The 10,168-nt window shown below is 31.3% G+C and overlaps 1 long non-coding RNA gene across 3 annotated transcripts; it reads right to left on the bottom strand.

Annotated features, from left to right (window-relative positions):
• Positions 1-1,596: 1,596 nt before the first annotated feature.
• LOC112696743 (uncharacterized) lies at positions 1,597-5,008 on the bottom strand. Of its 3 annotated transcripts, none has more exons than XR_011862369.1 (8): positions 4,720-5,008; positions 4,391-4,465; positions 3,799-3,977; positions 3,204-3,345; positions 2,645-2,866; positions 2,295-2,364; positions 2,127-2,207; positions 1,597-1,913 (listed from the first exon to the last, which is right to left on the bottom strand). It is a non-coding gene; the product is annotated as an uncharacterized lncRNA (long non-coding RNA). The 3 variants fall into 3 exon arrangements; XR_011862371.1 differs by having other exon boundaries at positions 4,418-4,465; positions 4,720-4,995; XR_011862370.1 differs by having other exon boundaries at positions 4,387-4,465; positions 4,720-4,991.
• Positions 5,009-10,168: the final 5,160 nt, after the last annotated feature.

Below are 10,168 nucleotides of genomic sequence, written 5' to 3'. Positions count from 1 at the left end.
GCCCGATATATATATATATATATATATATATATATATATATATATATATATATATATATATATATATATATATATGGGACTGAGATTATATGAAATTGTGGTTTGTTGTTTTTTCTTACAGGATTTGTTGGTTATTTTGTAAGATACTATAAAATTGAGCATACTACGCAATACACGTCATGCGTTCACATCATAGTGTTTTTTTCTTTAAATAAGAAAGGATGGTTAATTTTTAATATCCTTGTATTAAGAAAGTTTTGTAGCCATACATGTATTTCGTACGACCGTTAAAAAATGTTCATATAAGTGGTGTTATTTATAACATTTATTTTATATATTTTTTATGTTTTTTATATATATATAAAAGTAAATAATAAAAAATAAATATCATAGGTATTTTCACTATTTTTTAAACAATAGTATAAATATTTTTTTTAATTGTATGCTATTTATTTGGTGACCCGCCGGTCAAATTAAATATTAATTCACTGGTCAACCATCTAAAGCTTTGTCTAACCAAATATAGATGGCAATGATGACTAGCTTTACCAAGGGTTTGTTCTTGACTATGGTTAATGAGGATTTGGACTTTGGAGGCAAGGAAATAACCTTGGAGGGTGTGAATTCATTCATGAATTGTATTATTAGTAGAACAAGAATTTTGAAAGTTGTTATTAATTCTTTATTAAAATTCTTCAAAAATTCTCTTTTTAGTTCTTCCGATTTAGAACATTTTTGTTAGATTTTTATTTAATTTATCTTTATTTTTAATAAATTGTTGTAATATTGTTTTTAAATATATTAATTTAATTTATTTTGGTAAATAATTAAATAATAAAAAAATTTCGCTACTCTTGTTGTCTATTTTAGATAAATAAGCAAGAGAATATATAAAATTACTAAGATCCAGTAAGTTTTTTAGAGAGATAAAGTATAAATATTTTTTTTGTTTTGTAAATAAAAAGTTATATATTTATATTTGTATTTCTAAAAAAAAAAGGTTCTTTTAAAAGGATTTAAAAAAACTTTTTAAAATTAATTTATATTTATTAAAATTATAAAATTTAATAAAACCTCATATATTAATAAATATTTATATTTATTATTAATTAAATTATTAATGCAGAATTTGATTTATAATCAAAATTCTTTATATTTGTAATTTATAACTTTTATTTATAAGTAAAGAATTAATTTTTTACTAATTTTTTTTAACCACTAATTATATAGGTATCCTTAATGGTTGAAAGAAGGTTCTAGATGAATTTCTCTTTATCAAGATATTGAAATCATTAATGAGAGACACTACTAGAAAAATCACTTTTTGCGGCCATTACTATTGCCGCCAAAACCCAATTTACTAGCAATTTATATGACCACTAAAAATAATTCTAAAATTGTAATGTTATTCACTTTTAGTTGTCATTATTATTGCCACTAAAATCATGAAACTTTTTAATTATACTCACTCTTTTAGAAATAACAATCTATCATTTTTCTAAAATTTCAATTATTTTTTACCAATTATTATTATTATTATTATTATTATTATTATTATTATTATTATTGTACATAATATAAATTACTAAAATTAAATACTACAAATTGAAATATTTCATTAAATTCAAAATATTTATATGCAAATTTCTCTTGAAAAGTAATAAAGCATAATACAAATTTAAATAACATAAATACTACAAATCTATGTTACATCAATGATTAGCACATAACTAATGCTCAAAAGTAAATGAATTTTGTTTCTCCCAATATTTCAGTCCCTTGACACAAGTAACCAAGAGAGGTTCTAACATCTTCCCTGTCAGATTGATACTATTCATCTTCGGTTAGCTTGCCTGAAGTGAAAAAAGAGAATTTTTGAAAATTCTTAGTATGGCTTCCAAATTTTGATTTATCTGCAATAAAGATATTTGACAATAGTAGTTCAATATAATTATAAAGACAAACCAGCATGATCCACTATACAAAAAATAATTATGGGAATATTTACCTTATATAATGTTTAACCCATGTGTATAAGACAAGAAAGCAGAAAGTAAACGAACAAAATTGGTCACACTCAAATAATGCAAAAGAATGTGTTTGATCACCAAAACAATAAACCTTGCCTGCTTCTGTTGGAAGAATGTTAAGATCTTTCCACGGATGACCTTCATGTACCATGTAAGTGGACTGATTGAAGGACTCTCCTATAAGATACAGTGAATAAATAGTGAATAAAAATGTAAAAAATAATAACTCATCATACCTATGTAAGATACAGTGAGAGAGCATACCACAATCTATGTTTTCCTCTCAGCATTCTTTTATGACCTTCTCAATGGAGTTGAGTATAGAATCCCAATCCTTAATTTGCAGGATATAAAAATGTTGAGCAAAAAAAAAAAATATTTATCTAATGTACCAAGTTGTGATAAGACAATTCCCACTGAATGAGACAATAATATAGGAATCCCAAAAAAGAAATTCTACACATCTCTAATAAATGTTCTGAATTTGGACTAGAACCCTATAAAATTAACTTTTGGACCTTCAACAAGCAACTATGAATTATGAGCCCATACAGCAACAATGATTGACAAACATGATAAGAAAAATGAGTAAAGAAAACGGGCAAAAGAATTACCTTGAATTGTACCCAAGTTTTTGATGATTCAAATGTCAAATCATAGAAAGAATGAAGGCAACTTATATTCAAGATATAAGCTGGACATGGTTGAAACCTACTTTTCTTCTTGTTTTTGAACTCATTTTTAGTATTCCATGAATTCAGATGCTCAAACCTATTAGCCAATTGACTCAGAAGCATATGAATTAGGCCACATGCTAACGAACTGTGAGTTAACATCTAACAATGTTAAGGCCAACAATTCAAATGTTTATGGTATTGAATATTTTTCAAACCTCGGCATATCATCTACTATCCCATAATTACACTATCTAAATTTGTAGTCACAAGGATACAGACATACTGTAAAGTCTGCAAAACAAATACAGAAACACACCAGAAGTTAGCGGACGGGACAGGGACAGAACCTATACCAAAGGAAGAAAAAGTTGACTTATTAATTACTTTTTTAAGATTTTCCATGAGAAATATCATAATAATTTCAGCATCTCTCTACGCCAAATCAAAACTAGATGCCTATTAGCATAGAATAACTTAAAAATAAAATAATTGGAACAAGAATAACTTAAAATACGAACCTTAGCTGTGAAGGGTAGAAGAAGACTTTGATATGATGGTTGTGGCTGCACAACAATTTGCTTGTATAATTGCGTAACATCCTTTAATTTTCAGCTAGTGTACACTTTCAATGCACAAGTCTGTCATGAAGAAAAAAGCTATGTAGATCTGCTAGTAGGCTTTGAAATAATTAATTAAGGAATGGAACTAATTAACATCATACCATTTTGTATAAATTAATTATTAAGATTGTGATTTGGCTTGCAGATTAATATCTAGAGATAACGCCACTCTGGTCCATGCTTTATTGACATTATTAGAAAGATATGATTGGGTTCGCATCCAAATCATACTTAGGAAGAAAATCATTCAAAACATTTGTCTTTCTCTTTAGGTAACTATCTTTCTATATAGAGTGTAATTTCTTTTCTATTTTTCTCTAAGATCTTGATTAAGTTTCATAATTTTAAAACAGAAAAGTAATTAAAAACAAAAAATCAAACCAGAACAAAGTTTGCATCAAAATCAATAGCAATCATAATATACTTGTGTGAAATAGTACTAATGAACAAACTGCTGGAAATTATCCCCACCTTCAATACTTTTCTATATCCAGTAGACCTTCCGTATGTTCTTGTCACAATTTCTAACAAAGAGACTTCGGAAATGGAAGCTAAAGCTTCCCCACGAAAACCAAAGTTTCCGCTGGTGGCATTCAAGTCATCCGAATTACAAAATTTGATGTTGTTGCTTGCACAACAGGCAGGTATCACTGAATCACATTATTAATGACAACATAAACAAAATCAAATTCATGAAAAACAAACAAGACAAGCCTCTTTTTTTTCCCTTCCTTATTAAATCGATCCAAAATAAAAACGCGCTAGTTGTAGCCTTTTAGAAGTTGAGATTGACACGTTATAATAACAAATTCAAGCACTCTCCTAAGTCCTAACACAGCTTCCCTTAATGCCAGCCCCACTGGAGAGCTGTGTATAATACAACTTGAGAAGGCAATAAAAGTATTTTGATAACCTATAATCGCTTCCACAAAACAATTTTGACTACCTACTTGTATTAGCAATTAACAAAATTGACAACAAAAATATCTTTTGAGGCCCTCTAAAATATGAAAAATGAACATAGCCCAAGACTGATACTGCTGCATTTAGAAAAGTTACATGCATTAACAATGAAGGATATGCAATGCACCGTATCTTTCTCCCACCAATTCAAGTCCATCTCGAGCAATTCCACCTCCTACAAAACATACATTCATTGAAACCATAAAAATAAACAAAAAATCGAATGTCCATTGCAGTATATCAAAATTTTTAATCAGGAAAAAAAATATGAAATCAAAATTGCTAAGCAAAATTGAATTACTGTCATCTACTACTTTTACATAACAACTTCCAATGCTAACAAACATATAAACCTGAAAATGTTGCACCGAACAGTTTCAGTTTCAAGTTCATCTAATTGAATTGAAGAAAAATAGGGTGAGAAATTACCTGCAAGTCCAACGAATCACATCGACTGAAATTGGAAATGGAGAGGCGCTCTATGTGGAGGTTGCAGAAATTGAAAAGTGGGAGGGGAGGAGGCGGAGGAAGATGTCATGTGAGGCAGAGGCGCCGATTTGGAGGGTGGAGATGACCTAAGGATGCGACGGCAGTGACAGTGAACTTAGGGTTTCGGCGATGAGATCTCCCTTCCCTCTGAATCTGTTTCGGCGATGAGAACTCCCTCTGTTTGGGTGAAAGTGAACTTAATGAAACTATTATTACAAAAATTTATTTTAATAAAAATAATACTAGCTATAGTACTATGGGCACTAAAAATTGTTCAATAAAAGTAGATTTTCTTATATTTTTAGTGGCAATCACAATTATTGCCATTATAATATATAATATTAATGGTAAATATATAATGACCACCAAAACATAACTTAAATTAAAAAAATAACAGCCATTATATTATTGTCGCTAAAAATTTGTCGCTAAAACTAATTATTCTTGTAGTGAGAGTTAAATGTTTGAATAAATATTTTTTTAATGAAGAAAAGAGCAGGAAAATAAACATTAAATTTGCAAGTTTTTTTGATAGTAGAAGTGTCATTAATGATTGTGACTCCTTAAATGATAGAGGTATAGTCGATGCAATTTTAGTGGTTAATTCATGGTGGTAAAACAAAACTTCTTCAACCAATTGCTCTTAGGCTATTAGGGGAACCATCTTCATCTTCTTGTTGTGAAAGGAATTGGATTAATTCTTATTCTTTTATCCATTCCCTAAAAAGAAACAAATTGAAGCCTAAATGGATAGAAAAATTAGTATTTATCCATAATAATCTTCATCTTCTTTTAATAAAAATTTCACAATACAATAAAGGAGAAACTATAATGTAGGATATTGTCCGAGATAATTTTTCATCAATTGATGAAGAAAATGGTGTCTTCGAAGTTGCCCACCTTTCTCTTAATGAACCAAAGTTGAAAAGAGTAATTTTTTCTAATGATAAAGATATTAACCATATATGATAGAGAAATTGTATGATTTTAGATAACTTTTTTTGTGTACATATGATGTACAAAACTCTTACTAATTCTATTAAAACATAAGAGTTTATAATTTTATTTTTTGAATACCGATACACTTTAGGAAGAATACATATCATATGGTTATTTTTTGAAAATAGTTATTGGTTTAATATTAATTAATATATTATTAACATATGTGTGTCCCTATATCTGATAATTTTTTTGAATTGGTGTGTCGATGTATTCCGTATCATTTCGTATTCCGTGTTCGTGTCTGGACTTCATAAATTAGGAGTCTTAATCCATATTTATAATAATTATCCTCTTAATATTTAAAGGAGTAAAAGTTTAAGTGGACTAATGAGTTAACCACTAAACTAACTTAACTTCAGGAGCGGAGCTAGACTAACTATTTAAGGGGGACGGTGTTTAATAATTTACAAAAAATATTTTATATTACTATTTCTATTGATAAAATAAAAAAAAAATTAAATATATAATATCAATCAAAGTAAGACAATAATATATAAAAGTTACCACTTACAGTTATGTATCATAAAAAGGCTATTCAATATTTTTTTCTATTTTCAAAATAATCTATAATTAGATTTTTGTCGAAAATAGCTGCTAATTCTTTTTCTATATAGATGACCAAATTGTCTGCAAGAAATTCATCAGCCATCTTACTTCAGAATCTTGTCTTAACAATTTTCATTGCTGAAAAAGCTCTTTCTGTTGTTGTTGTAGACACTGGTAGAGTCAAAACAAGACGTATTAATCTATCAACCATGTGATAAGTTCTTGATTTTTCTGTTTCTTGCAACTTGTTGCACAATTCAGAAAGTGTACCAATGCCCTTCAAATGATTTGGTATATCATGCTGATAATGTTACAACTAAGATTTCAAAATATTTAGCTCATTAGAAGGAAAGTCAAGGGGATAAAACTTCTCTGCTAACCTACTAATTTCTTCAATATTAAATAATTTGAAATTGTCCTTAGGATCCAAAGCACAACCCAAAGTCAAAAGCTCTATTGTTTGCTCATTAAATCTACTATTCAACTCTTGTATTTGAGAGTCAATTGTTGACAAGAATACATCTATTCGATATTGATGCTCAACTGTCACACTTGGTTGAGAAGATCGACCTCTTCCAAAAACGTATTGTGCACTCATATTAGGGACTTCAATTTCATGCTTTTCACAAAAATCTTTAACATTTGCAAGAAAATTGCACCATCCACCATCTCTTAATTGTTGAAGAAGTAACTTTGATGTACAAACAATATGCAATGCATTAAGAATATCTTGAGATTGTTGTTGCAGTGCTTAGAAAAAAACATTAGTGAGTCCTATAATCTCTTTCATCAAGTGCAAAGTGAAAACAAATTCAAATGACAATAATATTTTACTAACACCATAAGCCTCATGGTGCACGAAATTGTTATCACTAGGCATGGCTCCAAAACTTGGTGCACAATACCATGATTCACACGTCTCTTCACAACTTCGCACAGCTGACCAGCAAGTGTACTGGGTCGTCCAAGTAATACCTTACGTGAGTAAGGGTCGATCTCACGGAGATTGTCGGCTTGAAGCAAGCTATGGTCATCTTGTAAATCTCAGTCAGGTGGATTCAGATGGTTATAGGATTTTGATAATTAAAAGATAAATAAACATAAAACAAAGATAGAGATACTTATGTAATTCATTGGTGGGAATTTCAAATAAGCGTATGGAGATGCGTTATTCCTTCTGAATCTCTGCTTTTCTACTGTCTTCATTCAATCATTCATACTCCTTTCCATGGCAAGCTGTATGTTGGGGATCACCATTGTCAATGGCTACCTCCCGTCCTCTCAGTGAAAATGGTCCTCTATGGTTTCTGTACGACTAATCAACTGTCAAATTTCTCGTCTTGGATAAAAAATACCAGGCATAGCTACCGTATGGCTAATCAGCTGTTGGTTCTCGATCATGTCAGAATAAGATCCAATGATCCTTTTGCGTCTGGCACTACGCCCCAGAGTCGCGAGTTTGAAGCTCGTCACAGTAATCCCTTCCCAGATCCTACTCGGAATACCACAGACAAGGTTTAAACTTTTCGGATCTCAGGAATGCTGCTAAATGTTTCTAGCCTATGCCACGAAGATTCTAATCTCGGATTCAGATGCCCCATTATTAGAGGGGAGTCGATGTGAATCGTTGATTAGAAACTTAAGAGATATACACTCAAGCGATTGCAGATAGAACGGAAGTGGTTGTTAAGCACGCGTTCATGAGTGAGAATGGTGATGAGTATCATGGATCATCACATTCATCAGGTTGAAGTGCGAGTGAATATTTTAGAATAAGAATAAGCTTGAATTGAATAGAAGAATAATAGTACTTTGCATTAATACTCAAGGAACAGCAGAGCTCCACACCTTAATCTATGGGGTGTAGAAACTCCACCGTTGAAAATACATAAGTGATAATGGTGTCCATTGGTTTCGGTCCCAGAGGGGGAACCAGAATAACCAAGACGTCTAAGACAATGAGAAAAAGTAATATTTATACTAAAATTAGTAGCTAAGGTTTACAGAGATAAGTAAATGATGCAGAAATCCACTTTTGGGCCCACTTGGTGTGTGCTTGGGCTGAGCATTGAAGCTTTCATGTGTAGAGACTTTTCTTGGAGTTAAACGCCAGTTTTTATGCCAGTTTGGGTGTTTAACTGCAGCTTCTATCCTGTTTCTGGCTTTTAACGCCAGAATAGGGCAGCAAGTTAGTGTTTGAACGCCAGTTTGCGTCATCAAAATTTGAGCAAAGTATGGACTATTATATATTGCTGGAAAGTCCAGGATGTCTACTTTCCAACGCAATTAAGAGCATGCCATTTGAATTTCGATAGCTCCAAAAAATCCATTTCGAGTGCAGGGAGGTCAGAATCCAACAGCATCAGCAGTCCTTTTTCAGCCTCTGAATCAGATTTTTGCTCAGGTCCCTCAATTTCTGCCAAAAAATACCTGAAATCACAGAAAAACACAAAAACTCATAGTAAAGTCCAGAAATATGAATTTTTCTTAAAAACTAATAAAAATGTACTAAAAAGTAGCTAGATCATACTAAAAACTATCTAAAAATAATGCCAAAAAGTGTATAAATTATCTGCTCATCACAACACCAAACTTAAATTATTGCTTGTCCCCAAGCAACTGAAAACAAAATAGAATAAAAAGAAGAGAATATACAGTAAACCTCACAATATCAATGAAACTTAGTCCCAATTAGATGAGCAGGGCTAGTAGCTTTTTCCTTCTGAACAGTTTTGGCATCTCACTTTATCCTTTGAAATTCAGAATGATTGACATCTATAGGAACTCAGAACTTTGGATAGTGTTACTGATTCTCCTAGTTCAGTATGTTGATTCTTGAACACAACTACTTTATGAGTCTTGGTCGTGGCCCTAAGCACTTTGTTTTCCAGTATTACCACTGGATACATAAATGCCACAGAAACATAACTGGGTGAACCTTTTCAGATTGTGACTTAGCTTTGCTAAAGTGCCCAATTAGAGGTGTCCAAAGTTCTTAAGCACACTCTTTTTGCTTTGGATCACGACTTTAACCACTCAGTCTCAAGCTTTTCACTTGGACCTTCATGTCACAAGCACATGGTTAGGGACAGCTTGATTTAGCCGCTTAGGCCAGGATTTTATTCCTTTGGGCCCTCCTATCCATTAATGCTCAAAGCCTTGGATCCTCTTTCGTCATTTTTTTTCGCTACTTTTTTTCTTTTTCACTGCTTTTTCTTGCTTCAAGAATCAATTTCATGATTTTTCAGATTATCAATAACATTTCTCTTTGTTCATCATTCTTTCAAGAGCCAACAATTTTAACATTCATAAACTTCACTATCAAAAATATGCACTGTTCAAGTATTCATTCAGAAAACAAAAAGTATTGCAACCACATCAAAATAATTAAACTAATTTCAAGATAAAATTTAAAATCCAAGTACTTCTTGTTCTTTTGTAATTAGGCACATTTTTCATTTAAGAGAGGTGAAGGATTCATGGAGTTATGCATAGCTTTAAGGCATAGACGCTAGACACTAATGATCATGTAGTAAAGACACAAACATAGAGAAACATAAAGCATCAAATTCGAAAAACAAAAAAATAAGAACAAGAAAATCAAAGAACGGGTCCACCTTAGTGATGGTGGCTAGTTCTTCCTCTTGGAGATCCAATGGAACGCCTGAGCTCCTCTATGTCTCTTCCTTACCTTTGTTGCTCCTCCCTCATAACTCTTTGATCTTCTCTAATCTCATGGAGAATGATAGAGTGCTGTTGGTGCTCTACTCTTAGTTGGTCCATGTTGTAACTCAAGCCTTCCAAAGAGGTGTTGAGTTGCTCCCAATAGTTGTGTGAAGGA

This window comes from Arachis hypogaea, chromosome 6 (assembly GCF_003086295.3).
Source record: "Arachis hypogaea cultivar Tifrunner chromosome 6, arahy.Tifrunner.gnm2.J5K5, whole genome shotgun sequence".
In the NCBI taxonomy this organism is placed as follows: domain Eukaryota; kingdom Viridiplantae; phylum Streptophyta; class Magnoliopsida; order Fabales; family Fabaceae; genus Arachis; species Arachis hypogaea.
This window is presented reverse-complemented; position numbering and strand designations above follow the sequence as displayed.